The following is a 24,256-nucleotide window of genomic DNA, read 5'->3' on the forward strand; positions in this document are numbered from 1 at the left end:
ATTGTATATAATTCACTCCTTTGCAGGTTTTGTTACTGGTGGCAAATTTTTCTTCTCAAATATATGACTTTCAACAGAGAAACTACTGAAAAACTGTGAAGATATGGGAATCATTACAGAACCAGAAGTTTTCTGGCTTTATAATATATCTTAAGATGTTCTTGGTAGCAAGTTAAACAAGTGGTGCACAGGATTCTAATGCTTTAAGAGGAAAACAGGAGAGAATGCATAAGGGGGAATCTTTTTTTATTACTAAATTGGAAAAGATTTAGGGAAAACAGCTGGATACAAATCTGTAAATTTCAATTATGACCTGCCCTAAAAGCAGTATTGAAAAGTAATTGAAAGTATTTCACTTTAGTTGGAAGTGTTTATACATCTCCACAAAATCTTAGAATGGTTTGAGTTAGAATGGAATTTAAAGACATCCAATTCCGACTGCCCTGTCATAGTCAGGGAACCTTCCACTAGACCAGGCTACATCTTCCCTTGAAATGTATCCAAGACTCCTGCGATAGTCCAACCTTTTGGATAAACTCAAGTCAGGAAGAAAGACATGCCTTTCTCATACCTTGGCATAGAAAAATTTACAAGATAATGATGTATAATTTTTAGTATTTATTTATTTTCATTTAATATATGATGAATATTTAAGAAAAAAAAATTTAAAAAAACCTTTTATTTATAAAATATTTTTAAATTAATGTACTTTTTACTTCCTTCTCTTAATGAAAATTTCCATTAAAAGTGATTTAGGTGATCACTAATGCTGGTATTTATCCTGAGAGCCCATAACACATTTACAGATAGTTAAAACCAATGCAGTCTCAGTACTACTGGAAGCACTTTCTTTTTCCAAGAAGAAATCAGTGTTCCTAATGTTAAGACATAGTAGGAAAATTACCTGAACTGCTTTAAGAATGTGAGATGAATATGCAGATATATGTGTATGTGCATACATTTATGAAAAACATTCTAGAAAATGTAAAAATAACACGGCTGAAAAAAGTCTATCAAGACAGGCCTTTTGGTTAGTGAAATGTTATCCCTTTCCCATCTGCAAGGCTGTGTGTGCTCCATACAGTACAAGAGAGCAGAAGCATGGGAAAAAGAAAGGTGGTGGAAAAAAGCTTTGCTTTGCTCTTTCCTCAGATGTGAAACGTGTATGATACTTCAGAAACTGTCTGCTTAACTGACTTCCCTCATGCTGCAGAAATGGTTTACAGACATCACAGAGACTGCTTAATGAGACAAGGTGCAAATAAGGTTAAACACTGCAACAGCACTGTCTGAGCAAGATGAACAGCCTGTTTGGTATGGTAAATATGTAGAAAACAGTCATGCAACATCAAAACATGTGCACTCAGCTTTTCTGTGTTTTCCTGGAGTTTCTGGTACTGTATTTTAAAGGAAATAAAACTTAAGAGGTTATCCTCTTGTGATCCTGCACTTACAAATATTTAGGAACTCAAATATGGCATGCCCTCCAAAAAAGTCTTCCTTTCTGATAGCGATCAATATTTGCTATTTCTTTGGTGTTTTCTCTGCCAGTTGTGCACCTTTCAGCAGGTATTTACAGGCAGAAACTCTAGAACATTAGGTATGTTATCAAAACCAATTTTATGAGTCTCATCCTTCAGCTGTAAACTAATTTTTTATCAGGAATTTTTCCTTGATTGTTAGCATAATTGATCATGTTTTATGAGACAGTGCAGGATAATTTCATAGTGAAAATGTGAGACAAAATTTTATATTCCTAAGACTCTATGACCACTGTTTTTATGCTCTTTCTAGCTTTTAAATTTTCAATTTTTTTTCTGAAATTTTTCAGTACATCAGGTTGAAAATTATGTCTTTAGTAAATATCTGAAACAACCCAACAGCATCTTTTACTCCATTATAATTTGCTAGTAATTTATTGGTTTTCAGCAGAAGATATTAGATATGCTCTTGTGTTGGATGTCTTTAGAATCTATTCTTTCAGACAATTATTTTTTTCTTAATAATTTATAGTTTAGAGAATTCAGTGTCACAATTTAAGATTAATTTTATTCTGGCCATATAAATTGGAGAAAGATTTCACTGTTTTGTTAAAATGGGGATGGACAAAATAAAAAGTAGGAAAATTGACAGGTCCATTAATGAGAGCTGCACCAGATCAGTGTCACTAAGGTCCTATTGTTTGCTCTAAAGAAAAGTAATTTTTCTTTTGTTATACATCTGTGCATACCTACTCAATCAATTTCTTTCAGCTGCTGTTTGAAGGTCTTTGCCAGAAAAAAAAAAAATGCTAATGAAACTTAATTTTGTTCCCCTAGTGGCAATAATAAAGGTCAAGTTTGTAAAATGCAAAATGGTACCTTTAGAATATTTCAAAACAAATTGTCATTTAAAGAGAAAAATGCTGTTTACAAGAACAGTATTGTTGCAAAAGAGATGAAACAGCAAACCTGAAAGTACAAAACTGTTTTCTTTATATATAGTTTTCTAAAAGAGCCTTGAAGTTACAGTTGATTTCTGAACGCAGTAGGGAAAAAAATGTGTGATTATTTTGTTAATCACTGAATGATTCAGGTTTGAAGGTACCTCTGCAGATTTTCAGACAGAACTTTACTCATTTGTGAAGCAAAATTGTATATAAGAAATAAACACAGACCACTCAATAGTCTTAAATTAATATGCCTGTTACTTCAGGTTTTTGGAGAAGATGGTATTCTGCAAAATCTTATGCCTAATTCTGTATACCTATATTTCAAATAAACTCATACTGTAAAGAAATACCTTTTTGCATCATGAACTAACTAGCAGAAGAGACTAGGTAAAAAGGCAGAAGACTGGAGCTGTAACTTCATTTCTGCTAGCCAATAGTTGAAACTGCTTGCCTTTTCCCTTCAGAATTAGACCTCTAAGTCAAGGTACACCACCCACTAGGTATGTTGGTTTTTTTGTGGTAAAAAATATGCCAAGGTCAACCCACCACATTCTAATTGAATGTTTTCTTGTTAAATTGCATGTGGTTTTGTTATTGTAGTAAATAATAAGTAAATGTTATTCTCTTATTAAAATTACTTTATAGATTTTAAAGGCACAAAGTCTGGCCTCTTACACTTAGGGAAACTGGAAGATGCCTTTTGTATAAAAGATGAAATTAATAGGATCTTTGAAGTGCTTTCTTCATGCATACATGCTTCTCTCTCCTATTAATAACCAATTAAAATTAATCAATTTTCAGAGAAAAAAGAATGCATAGCCTTAAACTATAAAATCTTATAGATGTTAGCCACTTTGGGTTAACCAATGGATGAGATGCTATTTTAAAGGATTTAGGGATTTTATTTATTATTAAGTTAGCTAGTGCTATTTGAGATAGCTATATCTTGAACCTCTGTATCTAATGTTGGTATTAAGACCCCTTTTTATAATCTTTAAATTTACTTAGATACTAAATAAAAGGAGAAACAATTAAATAATGAAGCCAGAATTGTATCCCTTGGTACATTCCCTTGTTCTTTGCACAGTGTTTGACTACTTTGAGTAATTGGATTAAGTTATATGAATTCTCTTGCCTTTAATAAAGATGTTGGCAACAAACTTCCTGCTGTCTTTTTAATCCACTTAGCAATTCCCTACAGAATAGCACACTCACTATGATAGGAATAGTAGATTCCTCTGAAAAATAGATAAGTGATTTCTCTTGTGCCATTATTTTATGTTCAAATATGCAGGATGATATAAAGTACAAGAAAAACTTTTTTATATATTTTGAACACATCTGAAGAAACAAGATAGTTGCTGTACATTTTAATTGGAGGAAAACACAGTTTATCTGGGAAGTAAAACAATTCTCAGGGCACAGGTCACCATTTTGTTGTCAGATATCCTATAGTGAAGAATTAGCTACCATAGGTCACTCAAGCTTGTTTTCTACCCATTGCTGATAACTGGTTATTTAATGGCTAATTAATTGAGCATGCTGTATTGAAACTTTAAAATATATGAAATATTTAATAAAGCAACTGGTAAACTAAGAAACATCAGGTCAGAAAGGTCTTGTGAGGGTAAAAACAGGCCAGCAAGTACTACACACGCAGAGTGAAATCCATAAAGAAATGGTTTAAAAAATAATGTAAATTTTACTGGTTTTGTCTCCAAATGCTTTTAGGGATCACTTACCCTACCATATTTTCATATGCTACTGTGCTATGTTGGCCTTCACTGGCTGCCAGTGGATATCCATCCAGTGACTCTCTTACTCCCTTTCTGTAGTAGGACAAGAGGAGAAAATAAAATGAAAAAAGTCAGTAACTGAGATAAAGATATGGAAAACAATTAATGCTTCTACCATTAAGGGAAAAACAGTCTAGACATCATGGGAATTAATTTAATTTATTGCCAATTAGATTTGAAAGGCAAAGGCACCTCCCCCTAGACATTTTCTTCCCCCTAGGCTTTTCTTGACATGTTCATTTCTTACTCTCTGCCACCTCATCCTCCCTGAGGGATGCAGGGTGGTTGGAGAATGGGCATTGCATTCAGTTCATAATAATTAATCTCTCCTTCCTCAGGCTGTTATCCGGTTCCAGTATGGGGGCCCTTCTTCAGGGTCCAACATGGGTCAGGCTGCAACATGGGTCCTTCACCAGACATGGTCCTTCAGTAATATCGGCTCCAGAATGGATTCTTCATGGGAGTTGTTTTTTCAGGCAAGATCCACCTGTTCTGGTGTACTGACCTCCACGGGCTACAGCTGCCCCAGTGTGGTCCTCACCATGGACTGCAGGGGACCCACTGCCCTTGCGCCTGAAGCACCTCCATCTCCTCCTCCATGTATGACCTTGGTCGGCACAGGATCATTTCTTATGTTTGTTGTTTTCCTCCCCTAGTCCTCTCTGCTTTCTGGCATTTTGCCTTTTTGAAAATATCTTACCACAGAATCACCACCAGCTTGGCTGAAGGGCTCAGCTGTTCGTCATGGCAGGTGGGACCAGCCACATCTGGCTGTGTGCAGCCCCTCCCCTCTGCTCACACAGGAGCACTGCCCCAAACCCTCTTCTAATTATATTTAAAATAACCTTCCTTTTTTTTTTCTACCGTGACTATGTATCCTCATATGTAATAATGAATTTAAAGCAAATTATGAAATAGTTGTTCATTAAGAATCTAATTTTTTTCTGGTGAATCTATATTAAGAACAGTTTATCCACAACTAAACACCCGGTCATCTGAGATATAAACTAGTTTAGGTTTGTCTTATGGTGTGGTTTTCCCAGGTACTCAAAATACCTATTTGTCTCCATCCTACACCATGCTTTGTACCAATCTCAGAAGAAAATCTTTGTGTTCGAGTGCTGCCCATGACAGTAGCTGAGCTTTGGTAAGCACAGACACAAAGAGCTACAAAATCAAACAACAAACCATAGGATAAAAAGAATTTTAAAAATCCTTCCATGAACAAACTAAGTTATTTTTCTTCAATACTGTTGTAAAAGTCTGAACACTAATACTTATTGGATAACAATTATTCCATGATACTCTGACTAACATCTTTCTGACAGGTTAAGTTATTCTTAGATTATTTTTGTATTGGTTCTGGTATGCAAGACAAGATTCTTCATTCTTTAGTAAAGTTATTCTTCCTGCATAAAATTTCAACTAGATTAATTTAATGTCTGCCCATGATAACATTGTCATGCCACTGTTTTTCCAGATTGCTGCATTTAGATAATGGTGTACTCTAGATAATTGAAGTCAGTCCTGAAATTCTCACTCATTATTAGTCTATACTTTTCTCTCCAAAAAATATGCTCTTATGAATAAGATCTATGATAGATGAAGATGTAACTCAATTCTTGTGGGAGAGAAAATTCACATATTCTTCCAGGGAAGCTGAATCAGTCTTTTACTATTATTATAAGCATATATGGTCTTTACTGATATTGCAAAGACAATCTCTTTACAAGTTGTCTGCCCATACCCCACATTTATTCTATAGTCATCTGGTCTCTACATGCCTAGTAGAGCATCAAAATCAACTGAAAGGGACAAATGATAAGAAGGATTTAAAAAAATAATTAACATTATGCTTTATGTTTTCTGAATTATATGTTTGGAGAGGATAGATGACAGGATAGATGACACCACATTCTAGGGATTCTAGGGATATCCCAGGCTATCTGCTGTCACACTCAAAATATAAAACATAAATCTGGGGGTAGAAGAAGTATGAGGGAGGACATTTGCAGCTATGACATTTCTCTTCCTGGAGAAGAGGATGCTCAGGAGTGACCTTATTGCTCTTTACACCTACCTGAAAGGAGGATGTAGCCAGGTGGAGGTCAGCCTCTTCTCCCAGGAAACAAGCAATAGGACAAGAGGACACAAGCTGCACCGGGGAAGTTTAAGGAAGAATTTTTCACAGAAAGAGTAGTTAGATATTGAAATGGACTGCCCAGGGAGGTGGTGGAGTCACTGTACCTGGAGGTGTGTAAGGAAAGACTGGACTTGGCACCAAGTGACATGGTCTAGTGGACAGGTGGTGTTGGGTGACAGGTTGGACTCGATTTTGTGGTTCTGTATTTCCCAAGTAATCCTGCTTTCCTGGGGATGTCTGGATCCCTGCTTGCCCTCGGGAAGAGGTGAATTAATTCCCTTGCTTACACACACAGCTTTTGTTATACTGGTTAAGCTGTCTCCAACCACAAGTTCTTAACACAAGTTCTGACTGTCTCTTGAATCCGACTGATGTTTCCATGTTTTTTACAATACCTTATCTTTTCCAGTTCTGTCAGGCAACTCATTTACATGGTAGCTCCATATTGAATTGCATTTTTTTAAACATGAACTTTGTCTCCCATCTAAAGAGATTTATTATTCTCATCAAGAGCAACATTTGTGAGCAAAGTTAAGTTGTGCTTTGGAACAAAAGATAAATGTTTATTCTAACCATTTATTTCCTTGATGTCCTGATAGAATGCTCAGCACACTTTATATCTTTTAACATGTTTGCTCCTTTCTAAAGATATATTTCTTTACTAATTCTTCTATCTATAAATAGGCAGTTTCAATGTATAGATAGGATGACTGAATTACATTAGATTGTAAAATACAGTGTTTTTACTCCTGGAATGAAAAAATACAATAGTTCCTCTTTAGTAAGAAGAAGTGAATAGTGATATTATTTCCTATAAATAATGTCATGCATCATCTTTTCCACTGATTGCTATTTTTTTCTTTTAAATTACACCTATCCCAATCACAAGATATTCACATGTATCTGTTAATTAACTTGCAGAGGGTTACATACCCTAGATTTTATTTATAGCAACCTACATACAACATTTACAAACAGACTAGAAAGTGAAAGAGCTTAAACATATCAATATAATTCAGTTGTGAGATTATTTTTAAAATTAAAAGTTGTTTTTTTAAAGTATAAATAAATATATGGTTAAAGTGTGTACCAGAATTCTGAGGATTTGCTCCTGTTTCACATATTTTCAAAGTTTGTCTTTTCCTGTACCTTTATAACACATGAACATATTTAATTAACATTTCACAAATAAAAGGTTTTCTTTGATGCCTGACCAAATACATTGTACTAGACATATATTATTTTGTTAACAATATGTATGATGTAAACTACAAAAAAGTCAAATTAAATAATATCTTTGATACACAGTAATTGCACAGTCTCTGTACAGATCATATTTCATGCCTCAAAAGAGTAGCTAGCAAGGCAGAAAGCTAATGCTTTGTGTTGTGTTTCAATTGAGGAGGATAATCCACTAACAGGTTAGTACTGTCCTGGTTTAACTCCAGGTGGCAACTAAGCACCACACAGCCACTTGCTTGACCCACTCTCAGAGGAATAGGGGAGGAGAATTGAGAGCACAAAAGTGAGAAATACTATGGGTTAAGACAAGGAATTTTTAATAATTAATATATAATAATAACGACAACAACAACAATAGTAATAATATTGTCATGAAAAGGAAAATAGCAAAGAGAGAAAAAATGTAACCCAAGGAAGACTACCTGAAAGGAGGTCATAGCAAATTGAGGGTTGGCCTTTTCTCCCAGGCAGCTCGTAATAGAAGAGAAAATGGCCTCAAGCTGCACCAGGGGAGGTTTAGGTTGGACATCAGAAAGAATTTATTCATGGAAAGGGTTATCAAATGTCAGAACTAATTGCCCAGGGAGGTGGCAGAGTCACCATCCTTGGAGGCATTCAAAAAATGGCTGGTTGTTTCACATAGTGCCATGGTTGGCAAGATGGTGATCAGTCAAAGGTTGGACTCAATGATCTTGGAGGTGTTTTCCAACCTGAATGATTCTATGATTCTGTGATTTTAAGACAAGTGATGGAAATAAAAACAATTGCTCACCACCAACCGATCAATGCCTAGACAGTGTCCAAACCTCCAAATTTATATGCTGACCATGATGCCATGTGTTATGGAATATCCCTTTGGTCAGTTGGGGTCAACTGTACTGACCGTGTCCTCTGTAAACATCTCATACACCCCCAGCCTACTTGCTGTAGAAGGAGGTGAGAAGCAAAAAAGGTCTTGACTCTGCACTGCTCAACAATAACAAATACATCTCTGAGTTACCAATATTGTCTCCAGCACAATCCAGAACCTAGCCCAATACATGAGGAATACATGAGGAAATGTAACTATCTCAGATAAATGTTTTCTGTTGGTATGTATACATGCTGACAGTGATCAGAAGACTTCTTTATCCTGTTCCTGGATCTCTTGAGTTTCTTTAATCCAATATTATAAAAGTTTTCATACATTCTTTTCTGACTTTTCACTTTTGCAATCTATTTTTCTTGAGGTTCTGACCAAAAGCATATAAAGTGCTTCTGCAACAGCTCAACAGAGTTCAAGGGCAGAATCCCTGCTGTTCTTACCTCATTGCAATCCTCCACTGTTTAGATAGCCAAGAATTATATAAAATAATTTCACTGCAGGACCACACAGAACAATCACATATGTCTGTCATAAATACACAAGACATAAGATGACCAAAAGTGCATATCTAGACAAGAATTTAAGAATAAAGTAAGCACATATGAAAATTCCCTTGAAAACTCTCCCAGTGTTTGATCTGTTTCAGTTGAGGCTTACTAGTCTGAGACTCGATTTCTGTGTATTCAGTAACCCTCAAAAAGTTGCTCAGCTTTCTCTCCTTCAGCACCAGTTCTATTAGCACTGAGGTCCACAGTTCAGTCACCTGGCATCTCACCTCCTTAGACTTTTTTGAGTGCACCTTTCAATTATTGTTCATGCTACTTTTATCCACTGCTGATACTGGAAAGGAGAAACAATAATCATTACCCATCCAATCTCCCCAGGACACGTGTGTAGCATCCCATGAACTCTGTTCCTATGGTCAATTCCCAAGTCCTCAGCCCTGGAAACATCATAGAGCTAGCCCTCCCAAAGGGAAAAACAGACTCCCCCATGGACTTGGTGTCGAAACTTCCTCTGGTTTCTCCTTCCCCTGTCACTGGCTCAGCATCCCTGGTGGCCACTGTCCTACCCCTGGAGTCCAGGCCCCTCTGCCCAGCCCTTAGCTCTGCCCCCCATCCCTTCTCCTTTATAAGCTGCCTGCTCTACCTGGTTCACTCTCTGCTGGGTTTCCCTTCAGCAGCTGTGTTGCTCCACTGGAATAAAACCTTGCAAAAGAGCCTTTCTTGCCTCTATCGCTGAGCCACTTGTGGTGAGTGTTGAGTGGAGGCATTGCCTGAATGTTAACTCAATTTGCTTTTCAACAGGAGAGGCTTGTTGGGAACAAGAGATAGGCAGCAGCACCTACCATTCTAACACCTGCATTTTTGGTAGATCTCTCGTATAGTCCTTCTCATTTATCCTTTTCTTTAACAAAGTGGGGTTTACATTCTGATGTCTAATACAGAAGTCAATACACGCTTGCTGCCTTTGACTGACAACTTTTCCATTACAATATATCATTTATCACATGTGACTACAGGAGACAGGATTAACATAGAAAATTGATATTTTGTCCAACATTAGGAAAGGAATGCAAAATGAACTACTTTTTTTAAACTACAATTATATATACTAAAATGGTGTTTGCAAAGCTAGCTATCTTAACTCCAATAGTTCACTCATAGTAATTATGGCAACCTTGGATCCAGGACTTACTGTCTTAGTTTGGGATTTTTTTTTCTTTTTCTATGTACGTCAGCTGGAATTTATCCTCACTAAGTTTTGCACATTATTTAATTGTTTAATTATTGGTGTGAGACACTTTTGCATTTCTTTTTGGTCAGCCCAGTGCTTACTGCCTTGATAGATGAGGCTTGATAACCTATTCTAATGGCACTCTTTTCAAAAGAGAATTCCCAGTCTGGAGATCTGTCCTGTATTCCATGTACTTGTGTTGAATTTATTTTTATTTGGTTTTGTTGAAAAAGAACTTGTAAAAAGCTTGCAACTGATTTTAATGATGCTAAATACAATATCTGAAAGTCAAAGTAAAATAGTTACATATTTTAAAAATAGCACAGGACATGGAATGCAATAATGTGCAAAAGCCTGTAGAATTAACCCCACTGATATATCCTGACCCACTATTTTGCCTTGTAACAATATTGGCATCCTCTTTAAATCTTTTTTACAAATTATTTTTTAGGTCTGGCTTGTTATTTGTCTTCTTTTTTTCTTCTTTTTCCAAAGTATTGAGGAACTTTTTTTTTTTTTTTTAATATTGTCTTGATTAAAAAACCTTGTGAAGCATTCATAATGGTGACCTAATGAAATTTCTTTTATCATTGGTAATTCAGAGTAATTTTACACGTTGGTCATATAATCACAGAATTATAGAATCTTTAAGTTTGGACAATACCTCTAAGATCATAAAGTCCACCATCAACCTAGAGCCACTAAGCCATGTCCTCATGTGCCATATACACACATTTTTTAATACTTCCAGGGATACTGACTCCACCACTTTCCTGGGCACCCTGTTACAATACTTTAGAAGCCTGTTTATGAAGAAATGTTTATTTTCATTTAATTTTTTTAATTTAAGGTGGGTCAAGAAGGACCCGTGTTTCATAAATGCACTCTGGCTTGGCCTGTTCCCTGGGTTTCCTACGTGTGCCCTGTGATGGCAGTCAAGATGACCAGCTCAATGACCTTCCCCAACAGCAAGGTCAGGCTGACAGGCCTGTAGTTCACTGGACTCTCCTTAGAACCCTTCTGTAAATAGATCTTATGTTGGGGATGATATAAAATGTAAATAAAATTTTAAATGTAAAAACCAAACATGTTGGCAATGGGAAAAAAGACACAGTGATACAGTGGTATAGTTTTGAGCTCTCCAGGTGTTGTTTTTTCTCTCTCTGTTTCCCATGTGAGCTCCTTTCTATTTTAATTTCATTACAGATAAACCAGCGCCTTCTGATTGGTCCCTAGGGCCTCTGCTAATTTAGTAACACACAAAGCGTCTCAAGCATTCCATGCATTTGATTGTTTTCGATCACAGTAAGTCACACACACATATGGTGGATTTTCCACCAAAATAGTTTTCCCACAGCACCTTCAATCACACACACAGATTAGCAAACCTCTAGGGTCAGTATTCTCTTGTTCTAATCTTAGTTAAGATGCCAGGTTTTTGGCACTATTCCCACAACCTTATATTTGCTAACTCCAGTCAACTGGTACCTCTCCAGGTAAACCAGGACTGCTGGTAAGTCAGGCAGAAACATTCCTATTGGTGCTGGAAGTGACCAACCTCAAACTTCCATATTCAGGGTTTTTTGCTTATTGGGAGAGCAAGAGTAGACACTGTCTGCTTCTTTACCTACTTATGTATACAGAGCTTATACAGAGCTGTCCTTGCATTTAGTAGAGTAAGAAAAATTATGCAGGGAATTGTCAAGGAAAAGGGATTCTCACTCTTATCTCAGTTTAATATCTGCATCATAAGGGAATCAGCCCATGCTAAATTTCTACCTGCATGTCATTTTTATCTTCTTCAATATGTGTCTTATTTTGTTGTGTTACCAGTAGTAGTATCAGAAGGAGAGACCAGCAGACATTTTCTTAAACTAAGGCCATGTCAGGGGTTAAAAAAGTACTAATACATACCAACAATTATTTATAGTTGATCAATAAATTATGTAATAGCTGCTCATTGTTTCAGTAAAATACCTCCCCTTTTCTCTATATAAATTACTATACTATTTTTTTCTCAAGGTTTTGCATCATTCCAGATTAGCAAGACCACAAGGCAGTTTTATTTATTGCTCTATTTATCTTGACAGAATTCACACATTATTTTTAAAAATGAAACTTGACTTGGTGTCTAACTTGAAAAACATTAGTTTCCTTAATCTCTTTTCCTCCATTTTGGAAGATGAATATATATAAGTGTGCATTTTTTAAAATTCAACAGCAATGAATATTCTTTTTCACAGCATCTATTTGCATCACCTTGAATAACAAGCTGCTCTACAATGTGTTTTTTCACATCCTTCCCTGTCTCTTGCTCAGTAAAATTCTAAATGATCACAAGCTTTCAAAATGTCTAACAGAGAGAAAGGAGCTCTCACACTAAACGTGATAGGTCAGGTCACTGCATTCTTGCGTGTTATTACTAAAACATATAGAACCATCTGTATCCCACAGACTAACCCACATGTTGTGTGTGAAAGGCCAAGAATAAACTTTGAACATTTCATTAATCTGCAGCATTGTGATTTGGATACTGAAATCACTTTCAAACCATTGGTTTGAAAACGAGAATGCATAACAAGTTAGTCTTAAATAACCCTTATAGATAAGAAAGTGCTCAATGCGGGCAGGAATAGAGAGGCAGCAGAGCATTACTAAAGGGGTCAGCAATCAGTTCAGACTTCTACAAGATTAAGATTCTGTCAAAAGAGTGCAAATACACACAGGGAGCACCAACATTTGTTACTGTTGATGTTTCCAGAGACGCAGCATTAAAATGTACCCAGAGAGCTCTATATTTAAAGAAAATTCAAGGCCAAATTTGTAACCAAACACCATAACTTGCTGGTTGGTCAGCAAATGGAGTTCTGACACTAGAAAATGGCAGCAGATATCAACTTTGGCTGCCAGGGCAGTGCTTAGCCTGTGGCAGAGCTTCCCCTGGCCAGAGCTGCTGCCAGATTGCTCTAACAGCAAATTGTTGGCCACAGGACAATTGTCTGGTCTGAGCTGAACCTCTGTGATGGTCACAGATAAACAAGGTCAGATAAACTTGGCAATCACCATAGGACAGGCAGTCACCCATGATGTCCCCTAGAGCTGGGGAAGGTGGTACCAGAAGCAGGGCTGGGAGCCAGTAAAAAGGAAGCAAGGCATGGGGCACTAAGAAAAACCGAAAGTTGAGGAGGAACCATGAACTTAGTACATTTCCTGACAAGAATCCTGGGAAGGTCCTGCCTGCTCCATCTATTTGTTGTGCTTCTTTTTGTCCACAAGGTAGTTTTGAGACTAACAAAATGTTCAGTTTGAACAATTCTACAATTTCCCTGTATCACTTGCAATAAGCTTGGTTTCTTCCACAAAATTTTTTAATGTCTAACCTGTTTCTTCCTTTTTCAAATAATTTCCGTATTGGAATATTCTAGTTTCTATCTTGGGGATGGGGTATAGAAAATTTCACTGAGATTATTTTTTAAATTACAACTTAGTTGCCTGAAGTTAGATTTTTAAAATCTAAAAATCTGTTGTCCTAAGGAGAGAGACGCTAACACTCTCCTAAAGGTTCTCCTAAGCAAAAGCATTTTTCCCACTGTGACTTATATACTTGCTTTCTTATATAGCAAGTATATAAGTCACAGTGCTGATGCATATGGAATGGAAAGCAGAAGAGAATATGTTTTCAGCACAAACCTGGTGAGCTTTTGGATATAAAGTTGATGTCATAAAAAAGGAATAGTATTTATATTTTAATTTGGAGACTCAGAAGCTGGAGGTTGGTGTACATAACAAAAACTATTGAGCTTCTTGATTTACAAGACATGCAATTTAGTATTAGGCACTCTATTAACATGCCTGACTGGAAACATTTAGCCTGCTTGGAGATCACCCTCATATCCTGTTTAATCTCTGAAATTGTCTGAATTTTCCATATTTGAGTCCCATGCAGCCGTTTCAGATGTTTAGGGGAACTCAAAAAGCATAGAAATCTTTCTTTAGGCAGTTGAATGGATCCCTGACTGAATCATCAACTGACAAATCTTTCTGAAGTTTAATCTATTGCAGTTTTACAATTTACTCTTCACTTTTTACTTCAAGCAGATGGACAGACATAAAATCATAGGAGTTGGAAAAGACCTCCAAGATCATCAAGTACAATCTTTGACTTAATACCACCATGCTCACTAGCAGTTTAGCCATTTCACCTTTGTTACTTAGCTCCTTTACAACAGAACTGGAGGACTTCTGGTTTTCAAGATCATCTGAGAGCCAAAGGTTCTCTTTTTCTAAAAGAGTAAATCACAATATCCTCATTATCTCTCCTTTTCCCATAACTGACAATGTCCCCTCCAAGACAAACCTAGCCATCTTATTCCCCATATTTACTCGTGGCATAAATAAAATAGATGTGATCTGACACAAAGAGGTAACACAAAAATAGAGAAGGAACACACACCTATTCCTATTTCTATAATCCATGAGGAAAGCAAGAAAGGGAGGCATTACCGTGCCTTATCTAATATAATTATTTTGCTTCATTAATTTAATTCTGCCTTTTCTGTTCCTTTCAAAATTGTGGCCTGGAAAAAGGCTATCCCTGGTTTAGCCATCTGAGATAATCTGTTTTCTACAGGCATTGGTAATACTTGGTGCTGCCAACATTGAGGATTAGCTTGTGTTTATACAGGAACCTAAGCACTACAGTACTACTCATGTAAATAAGCATAGTGGAAGATACTAAACTTGTGATTATTTGGAAATGTGCAAATCAGCATATCCTAATTTCACGTTACATATAGGAAAAATGTGAACAGATTTTGTAGCAGGGGATATAGTGCTAAAAGTTCGAGTTGCATTTTAATATTACTTTAAAAATTGAGTAATGATAGGACTTTTTCAGAATAAGACAGATACAACAATCAAGATATATCATTGGTCTGGGATTTTATATCAGCATGTGTGTACATAGAATGCAGTGATAAACAATTAAGAAAACCACAGGCTTTTCCATAACAATCCATTATATTCAATATTAGCTTTTTCAGAATTATTAAACTGGTTGTTCTTAATGTATAGATGTTCTGAAACTATTGCAAGAAATGAGACTTTTCTTTTTTATCCTTTTCAATATATATATATATATATATATATATATATATATATATATTTTTATTTTTTTTAAGGAAAATTGAGTTCTCCAGAAAACTAGTAGAACATTGATTAGTTGCTCTGGAGACTGAAATCCTGTAATTATCTTCAGAGAGGTGAAAGAGCTTTTGTGCATTCCCTGTGATAGCAGGAGGCAGCATTGTAACATCAGGACATCGTGCAGAGCCAGGAAGATAAATCACTGGAAAAGCTGTATGCCTACCTAAAGGCATGGTAACTAAAAGAGCAGGTTAAATATCATTAGTTCATTAGCAAGTGAAGTTTGGGTATGTGGGATGCATACAAATACCTGATATTTCATAGACTTTACTTTCTAAGTAGTTTTTTATTTTGTTAAACAAGTAACAAAAATAAAATCAATGAAGATATGCAAGTAGTTCTACTAACACCTTGGTTTTAATGCACTATATTATTCTATATTAATATTTTATGTCTATAGACAACATTAACCTGATTAACATGGCTTTGTAAATGCACAAGCTTATTACTCTGCACTGTAAGTATAATTTTCTATAAAGATGGCTTCCTTTGGTCTTCCATTGTTTTGTAAGCAAAGAAAATGGAAAATCATAAAAGTCAGAAAACATTTCAGGAGTTTTGATAGCAGTATTAAAGTTTAAGAGATTTTATATTTAGAGGTGAAATCTCATGTAGAGCTCTTTCTAGTGCAGCTTACCCTTTTTATATAGTATTTATTTCTATTTACTGCCATTCACTGAAGTAACTGTTGTTCTCTGAAGTCAGTAATTATTTAAGTCAAGCAGAAATTGTCTAAAACTAAGAACCTTATGTCATTTGTGTTTAATTTTCAGAATAGTAACAAAATTACAATTATAAATTTTCTTTGAATGCAAGCACTAGGATTCAGAAACATCTTATGAAATATCTTTGTGTTTTAATAGTTTTTTTATATAATCTAGCTAATGTTATTTTAATTCCATTTTCCTCTCTCTTACTTTGGGCTGCAGACATTCTTCAACACTTAGGTTGGATGTAGGCAAAGAGACATTTTCCTCCCCCCAGATTATCTTTCCTCCCCCCAGATTATTTTATACATCTTCCAGAATAAGTAAGAGGTAGGTAAAACTGAGGCCAATTGTATGAAGAACATGTACATCACATTTGGTAATTCTCTATAACATAATAAATTTAAAATCCAGCCAGTCAAATCAAGAAAAACCTGCACACTTTTACATTCTGTTAATTTTAGCAGTGCACAGTCTATACTTTTCTACAAAAGACAGAGCAGCAACTTGGGGTTTTAAGGTGTGATCTAGAAAAATGTAAATGTTATAGATAATTCTTTATTTACACTGGTAACAGCTACCACTACTTCCTAGAAAGCTTTATATTTTCTGAAATGAATTTGTTTATTGCTCATAAACTCTTTCTAGTTTCATCATTGAAACAATATGACTGTTTCATACAGGGGCTTCATAAGACCTCTCAGAGCTATATGACTTAACAGTTATGCGTAATGTTTAAAAAGCCCATAAAAGTTATATTTAAAGAGTGAAACAATTCCAGAGATTACACAACTATGCAGCCAATTGTTCTTTTCATGCAGAATACTACATTGGATGACTTGTTTAGGCTTATTCAATTTAGTCAGAGTACTGGTTACTTTAAAATTCTTTTCAGAGCATAGAACAGTAAAATTTAAACACACTATTTCCTTGAGGGCCTTGGAATGTTGGTCACATTGTTTGACCTTCTTGATGAGTAAATTTGCCTTTATATCATAAAAATTAAATAGCCTTTACATCAGATAAATTCAACTTCTCAAGAAACTAATGCTTCTAGAACTGTTGCTTGAGTAAAATGTTTGAAACGCATACATCATCTTTCAGTCCTAAAAGAAAATTATTTGCTGAACACAGAGGTGAACTTCTCCAAGCAAGAAAGCCAAGTAAGATTCACCAGAAGGGTAAACAACACTTCCATAGATATCAAATATGTGATTTAAGAATTAACCCTCTCAGATTTCCTGTAGGGTTTTCAGGCAGTGCATCAAATTCCTAGTAGATTGTCAGGAGAATGGATGGTGGTAGCAGACACATCATTCAATATATATTCAGCAATGGAGTGTCTGTCCTTAGAGCTGCTGTTCTTTGTGGTACTGTTGGTTGTGTTTGAGAGAAAATGTTGATGAATGTTTTCCCTGGCTCTAGAAATGCCCTGCAGAAGCTTCATATGTGGATTTTTAACATACCTATTTTGGTTTTCACAACAATTTCCACACATTTCCCAAAAGTATTGATAGGATCCTGCACTTAGTAGTCCTTTACAATACTGTTTTGACTCAGCAAAGTCATCTAATTTTGCATGGGTTTGCAGATACCCATCTGCATAAAAATCTATTAATAAACTGGGGAAAAAAAGTAGATGAGAATAAAATTACACAGTAGGCCCATTAATAGATGAGATCAATGAGAATTGTGAAATTATTGACTTACTTTGTAAAACAGTCTTTAAGGTAAACTAAGTGAAGAAATAGGGATAGGGAAATGTCGAAGCATGGGACAATAATGCAAAAATAAATACAAAGGTGACTCTAGTAATTACTGATCACACCTTCATGATAACCAAAGCCAGTAGAAGTATTCCACTCATTAAATTGAATTGGATCAAATATTATTATGAATACTAACCATAACAGTAATAGTGCCTTGTATATACACAATCATAAACAAGTGACCTTTTGAAATAATGGGGTAGTGGACACAATCTTAAATCACTATGTGCATATTGATTAAAGGATTTCACAGAATAGCTTGGAAAATGTTCCTGTTAAAAAAAACAAAAAACACATACAAATCTAAGTTACTTGTAAGCACTGGGAATTGCTGTGAAGATAATTTGTTACTCAAATTAGTTTCTCTGACAACATGAGCCAGGAAAAGAGCCAATTTATTTTAACAAAAGAAATTCAAATAAATGGCAGTAATTAAGGATAATGTTGCACCTTTTACTGCCATAGTCCATCTCAGTAAGAAACGATGAATTGTTTAGGTAAAGCCTGTGCATTGTATTTTGATAAGATCTGTGAAAAGTTTTAGAATTAGAATATTTAGCTTTTGTATACACACCTCATGTTTTATATATCACAGAATCAAAGACCTTTCTTGTCTTTTAATTTGAACTTTCTTCTCTCAGCCTTTTTATTTTCACTGGGTTGTTTTGGTTTTTTTTTTTTTAAATTTATTTTTTGGAAGTAACAGTCCCTGACACATTGTAATTTCTATGAAACTCTGAAAGTGTTTAGACAAAATCTCATTACAAAAATATATTTGTTTTATAAGTGTACCTAAGTGTTTCATATTTGTGTACATTATAATCATCATAATAAAACATCTTCATTTTTAGCAAAGTATACAAAAGTACAAAAAAAAGTTCTAAATGCACTTAACAGAAATAATTCTTAATGTGTAGACAAAAGAAATGTTGATGTCATGTTACTAATATTTAAAGAAAGAATGAAAACATGATCTTCAAGAGGAAGTTTGACTGGAAATACCAAGGCAGTGGCAGAGCTGACCTGGCAGAATATGAGACCTTGTGTTTGGAGAGGGAAAGGGATTTCTTCTTTTTTTTTCTTTTTTCCCCCTAAGGGAGGCCAGAGGAGATGTAGAAGTTAGGAATCCCAGTGCTCGTTATTTTGATCCTATTTCTTTTACAGCATTAATCTTTTTTGGCCAAACAATGTCTTCTATTCTTAATAGAAATTAAGTTTCCAGTTTTTCCAAAATAGATTACATGAGATGCTACAAGTCAGATCTAAGTGGTGTTCTCAGTTACATTTCACAGCAGCATAGAGTCACGGAATATCCTGAGTTAGAAAGGGTCCATCAGGATGACTGAATCCAGCTCCCAGCCTGCAGGTTACCATTGCCGAGAGACACACCATGTACCTGAGAGCTCTGTCATGCTTGGTGCTGTGACCACTTCCCTGGGGAGCTGTTCCAGTGCCCAACCACCTTCTGGGTGAGGAACCTTCTTCTTCTGATGTCCAACCTACACCTCCCTGACTCAGCTTCATGCCGTTGCCCCAAGTCCTGTCATTGGTCACAAGAGCAAAGACATTTGTGAAACTCTGTGCTCAGTTTCAAAAGGCAGATTAAGAAGTGAAGGACTGCATTGCAAATGGAAGGTTTGGCTTTAGTGTTTTTCTCATCTAGGTTGGCAGATGTGGTGCTTTTCTTCCTGGAAATTCTCAGTGTTCAGTAATAAGTCCACCTTGAGTTTTTCAGGTATCTAGAAATTATTTTCTCTATTGGGTCTCTTTTCCTAATTCATTAGTCAACTATTTTCTCAAAATATGTGGGAAATTTCTATCTGCAGCATCAGCACTCTTCTAAGAAACTGAATTGGGTTTGAAATTTACAAAGATTGAAAAATCAGAAGTGAAAACTGAATGCAAAGTTCCTCAGATAACACATGCATACACACCATACATGCATAACTGTGAGTTCTGTAATAATCCTGAATTAAAGGTGTTTTTTTGCTAATTAATGCATTCAGAATGCAAATATAGTTTATTTTTTTAAATTTATAAATTAATACATTTGGACAGGCAAAAGGGTAAAGCAATATATTCATCATTATGTTCACATCAAATGTAAGAAAAATATAGATTTATATCAGCACAAAAGCTCTACAAATCCTGTAATTGCTGTATAAACTCCTCTTATTTTAAAGTAGCAGTAGCTTTCAAACACAAGTCAAATATAACCAGTGCATCTGAATAAATGTGAGTCTCCAGAGAGCCTAAAATTAACTTTGAGAGCTGAGCCTGCCTCACAATCCTAGTAGGTGATATCAGAATTCCCTATTCCTGTTCAGAAATTTGCCAGCAGCTCCCAGAAGACAGACTGTAAGGATGCGGCAAAGGTAGGAAATTTGCCAGTTGACCAAGAAGTTGTAGTATGGCTGTTGACCTCTCTTAGATGGGAGGTTTCTGATTGCACAGAGGGCAAAGGGAATCACTGATGACTTGCAGCTTCTCATACCTGAGAATATACCAGGCTGCTATTGCTGTATTTTCTGCTACTCTCCTAGAGTGAATAGCTGTTGTAAAATAAAATTGTAAGGTTTTTAGTGTTGGAAGGTCCTAATCAGACCTTCAGTTCTCAGGCTCTGGGGCTAGACTTGTCTTTATAGCCAAAGAAAACTGGAGGTTTCAAAGTATCACATAAGATAGATGGAACATATCTTAGAATCATCATTATGTTTGAGTTTTTTTCTTTTGTTTTGTTTTGCATTTTTTGCCAATGACCACCATCAGGTATGATATACAATCAAAGAGGCCTTTTGGGAACATATTATCACTGTTCATTATAACCACTTTCTATAGCATGATCTGACCAAATAAAATTTTACCTAGTGTCCAAAAAGGTTAAATGGAAGGGTAAGTTTTAATTTTCCTATTTCCCTTTCCATTGAATCCAAATTCCAAGTCATTTTTGAAATGGTAATGATTGAAGTATTAGTTAAATCTCAAGCAGTAGTCATTGGAAAAAGAAATCAATATGATCCAGTATAATCCATAATTAGTTAATTAGATCTAAATTCATGTCTATATAAAGAAAAGGGAAATGTTGCATAATTTTTATTTATCCATCCACATTAAGACTCTTTACATGAAGTTATCAAATATTTATGCATTCTATGATTTATCCATTTTTTTTATTCTATCTTAATTTATAAACTTAATTTTTCATCTTTAACTTTAGCTCTTACTTCTTAAAATAACTGTCAGAAGAATTTCATTCGAGACATTAAGAAACATGTTAGGTTTTATGAATATGAATTTACTTTAAAAGATAGTGGAGGTGAATAAAATAACCCAACAACCTTCAAGACCTTTTATATGATATTGCTGAATTATAATGAATTGTTTGTAGAGCCTAAGAGAGTTACAGACTGAATAATGAAAAAGGCATAAAACCTGATTATATTCTTATATTCCTAATTAATTCAAGCTTCACCTTGAAGGATATTGGTTTACAACAAAAAATACTTCTTACAGTTAGATTACTCAAGACATCTTTAATTGAATACAGACAAAAAAAATAATAGTTCATATAATATTTTTCCCTGCCATTTCCTTGAACTACAGCTCAGCTTAACAGTCTTTAAAAGCAAAAAAACAGTAGGTGACAGAACAGTATACTTTTTTTTGGTAAACATTTCAGAGAGTGTTTATGTTTGTTTTATTAAAAAAAAAACCCAAATATTTTTGATACTTATTGATACAAAATTTAAAAAATAATAAAAATGGCTGAAGATAAAATAGGTGCATTTTTTTACTCACAAAACAGATTTTATGCAGAGTTATACAAAACTTTTCCCTCCTGTGTGCTTAAAATTCAAATCTTTAAACTGCATTTATACTTTTAAATGTGAATTTCCTGAAACAAATAGTGTTCCCTTCGGCATTGTAAAGACTTTATGGTTCTCAGCTCCTCTTTAAATAAGATTGACTGTAGATGAAGTGACCTTATACCAGTAGCACCAGAGTCATATAACTGGTCATGGTATTAGGAAGGGAAAAGTGCTTTGAAAGGACAAGTAGACATACCACAAAGGAGTAACTAATACTTAATGAAGATTCACAGGTCTTTAAGGAGACCCAGAGAATCTCAAAACCCTCAGTGTTCAAAATTTCCTAGAATTTAGAATAAAAAGAATCAAATAATATTTTGCCTCCTGTATCAACAGTGAATGAAGACAACTTAAAACAGTTTTAATAGCATTCCAAAATAGTTTACGTCTGTTTGTAGCTAGTTATTTAATAGATACAGACCCATATTTAGCATGTTTGCATTAGTAGAGGCACTGCTCCATTTATTTATTTGTTTTAAGGGGGAAAAGCTCTCTAAAAAGATCTCTTTTGAAAATCAAATCAAAATTATTCTCCAACACAATGAAATGTTGTGCTGGCCTGAAATAATTGGCCTCAAATCATTGTAGCTGTGCAACTGAAATAGTATGGAACTAGTTACGCTAGGTAATTGACACCAAAGCACATTGTCTGTAGAAAACACCAGTGTTATGTGAAGAAAGAATTTCAAAGGAGAAATCAAAAGATAAATCTTCTAAAGATATGTTGAATGACTGCAAAATGTGGTACTGCTAACAATGAAAATATCAATGCATGTTTAGTGTACAGATAAACAATTAAAATTGCATTCAGGATGCATGATAGAGTAGAATAAGGAATAGAAGAATGTGTGATACAACATATAAATTACTTACTGGCCAGAACTGTGGTGTCGCAGCTGGTTATGTCAGCAGCTGCTGAGAGCCCTGATGCCAAGCTATCACACTGCCCTGATAGCCAAGCAAGCAGAATGTCTCCAGGGTCAGATCCAGCTTCTGCTGGGCATGGGAGTGTCTGACCTGGGGGAGGCATGCAGGGAACAAAGCATGGGCCAATGAGAGACTGGAATGACAAGGGTTAATGACTCAAGGAATCAGCACCTTGCAGAGTCAGCAGGTGCTTTGCTGGGGCCAGGTTTGTACACTCACATGGAAACCATGGGGAGGAGGAGAGTTTTTGAGTGTGTGGTGGCAAAACCTCTGATCTGTGTCAGAATGGGCCAGATGAAGTCCTCCACCACTGAGGATGGCCTCATCAAACATTTGATTAGCAAAAGGCTGGGTTGAGAGCCAGCTAAGGCTTACAGGCAAATCCTGGATGTGGGATAATGCTTTTTAACATGCTAGTGTCCTTCTTTATGCAACTGGATCAGGTGTAAAATCTCTACACCTCTCTGGGAAAGTGTCCAGGCATTCGCATTCACACATAGGCCTGAAGGTATTCATCCAGGTATTTATCATTCATAACACACTCAATCATGCTGGCTGGTTTGAGAGGCATCTATCATGTCTTAGAAGGTGTCATAAACCATGAAAGACCCCTGTGAATACCCTCAGACTCATTTCTGGGGCCATCCACCAGAGGACTGCCCATGATTCCATGCTACATCAAACATTTTAAACCCCCTCTGCCCCAAGGGAGGCACCTGGCTGCTCCCACCTGAACACATTGTGTTATATGAGCTTCCCCAGCCCTGTTGAATCAGAAAGGAGACCAACATTTTGAACACTGGACATAGAAACTGTAACATCCAAGTCTCATTGCTGGATCCATGGGTGGTGATGACTTTCCTCTCTGCTATCTATTCTTAACTTTTCTTTCTGTTTTTTCCTTGTATATTTTCTTAGGTGATATGTTTAAACTTTTATATTTTTTCATTTCTATATTCTAATAATAAAAAAATGGCTATATACCTTCTTCCTGTGCAACCAAATTTTTCTAAATTAAAGTGGCCATAGATATATATATATATAAACATCAATCATTCAAGTCATTTTACACTAATCTGCTCCAAGGGATCTATTCACAAGAACATGAATCACCCTGCTGTTGGGGGTGGGTTAGAACAGTCAGGCATGATAAGCTCATCACTCAGCAGCTGTAGCTTTGGGTTTCTGTGTGGCCTTGCTGTACTGGAGTGAGGAGCAGAGCGAACAGCAACAGAAGACAACAAAGTAATCAATGCAATTGATTTTGTTGATTATAAGCAGATTTCTCTGTCCCTTCTTTTTGATCTCTGTTGTAAATATAAGCTGATGGTGTCATTCTCACCTTTAACTCCACTTTTCGACGTTATGAGATCTTATCTGGGGGGGTTAAGTATGCTCTGCTTAATGCTTATGGAAACCTTTTGTACTTTGTCCTGCTTGGCAATTGTTTTAGATGTGGTTCCAAAACTGCAGATCACATCATACTTGGCACACAATCTTGTGTTTTGCAGGTCCTAGCTGAACTTTCCTTGAAACTAGTAAGGGTCATCTCCCCAGATGACCAC

The 24,256-nt window shown here is 35.7% G+C and overlaps 1 long non-coding RNA gene across 3 annotated transcripts; it reads left to right on the forward strand.

Annotated features, from left to right (window-relative positions):
* Positions 1 to 461: 461 nt before the first annotated feature.
* On the forward strand, positions 462 to 7,314 carry LOC135289845 (uncharacterized). 3 transcript variants are annotated; one of them, XR_010352585.1, is made up of 3 exons: positions 462 to 602; positions 1,153 to 1,314; positions 4,566 to 7,314. It is a non-coding gene; the product is annotated as an uncharacterized LOC135289845 (long non-coding RNA). The 3 variants fall into 3 exon arrangements; XR_010352587.1 differs by lacking the exon at positions 4,566 to 7,314 and adding an exon at positions 2,695 to 4,360; XR_010352586.1 differs by lacking the exon at positions 4,566 to 7,314 and having other exon boundaries at positions 1,153 to 1,354.
* The last annotated feature ends 16,942 nt before the right edge of the window (positions 7,315 to 24,256 follow it).

This window comes from Passer domesticus, chromosome 1 (genome assembly GCF_036417665.1).
Source record: "Passer domesticus isolate bPasDom1 chromosome 1, bPasDom1.hap1, whole genome shotgun sequence".
NCBI classification, from domain to species: domain Eukaryota; kingdom Metazoa; phylum Chordata; class Aves; order Passeriformes; family Passeridae; genus Passer; species Passer domesticus.